This window comes from Tiliqua scincoides, chromosome 3 (assembly GCF_035046505.1).
Source record: "Tiliqua scincoides isolate rTilSci1 chromosome 3, rTilSci1.hap2, whole genome shotgun sequence".
Classification (NCBI taxonomy): Eukaryota; Metazoa; Chordata; class Lepidosauria; order Squamata; family Scincidae; genus Tiliqua; species Tiliqua scincoides.
In genome coordinates this window covers 42,241,128-42,242,271 of record NC_089823.1, presented here as the reverse complement: position 1 = coordinate 42,242,271, position 1,144 = coordinate 42,241,128, and the positions used below count along the sequence as shown (strand labels likewise).

The 1,144-nt window shown below is 44.0% G+C and overlaps 1 pseudogene; it reads left to right on the top strand.

Moving 5' to 3' along the window:
* Positions 1–360: 360 nt before the first annotated feature.
* On the top strand, positions 361–479 carry LOC136646677 (5S ribosomal RNA; annotated as a pseudogene).
* The last annotated feature ends 665 nt before the right edge of the window (positions 480–1,144 follow it).

Here is a 1,144-nt window from a genome sequence, read left to right as displayed (position 1 = left end):
TCTGGCCAAAAAGTTTGGAGACCCCTGCCTTAAGGCACTGTATAGAAGAAGGAATTCCGGCAAGTGCAGCTTTTGAAACCCTTCCATGTTGAGCTGTACCTGCCAAAATCTCCTTTTCTATGCAATGGTTAAAGGTATATGAACTCTGGCTCCATCCACCCTGTTGCCAGAAATTCTTAAATATTATTGGAAGCACATGATGTGGCTCAGTGATAGAGCACATGCTTTGTATGCAAAAGACTTCAGGTTCATCCCTGACATATCCAGGTAGGGCAGAGTAAAATTCCTATCTGAATCAGTGGAGAATCACTGCTGTTGGTGCTGACAATGCTGACCTAGATCAGCTATTTTCAACTGCTTTGCCATGGTACACTTACCCTGCACATACCTGATCTCATCTGATCTTGGAAGCTAAGCAGGGTCAGGCCTGGTTAGTACTTGGATGGGAGACAGCCTGGGAATACCGGGTGCTGTAGGCTTATACCACAGTCTTTTGAGACTGAAGGTTGCCAACCACCACCATTGGTGTGCCATGAATGAGCCATAGGTGTGCCACAGTAGTTTTGGGGAGGGTAATTTATTAGTAGGGCCAATGAGGATGTGAGCTCCCCGTCGAAGGACAGGGCAGTTTCCTGTGTCCCTAAACCAAAAAAGAGAATGCATGTTTGACTGTAAAAAAAAAAAAAAAAAAAAAGGTTAAAACACATGTATATGAAAAAGTGATATAGAAACATAGCCAATCAGTCATTGTTTTGGTACTCATTGGTGGTATTCATCCACAATAATAGAAATGAATGATAACTCCAAATGGACACATGGTGCCAATCCCCAGAGGGCCCAGGCACAGAATTGGTCTTGGCAACGCTTCCTAATTTGTCATGCCAATAAAGACCCTGGAAGCAAAACAGAGATTGAATTCTCCACTAAGGAGGATACCGACTAATTAGCCTTCCTTTGTGCACCTGCCACTTCAGATTCTGTCTCTTGAACTGCTGTCAACAGTTCTGCATGAATGGAAGGAAACTCCGGCATTCCCATCTTCTCAAGTTATTTTGCATCCTTTCATTTTTTGTCCTTCCTGTACCTGTCGCGCAACGCCTGCTCTTCAGAATGTGTCTGAATGTCATGCCTTAAGGCTGTGTTC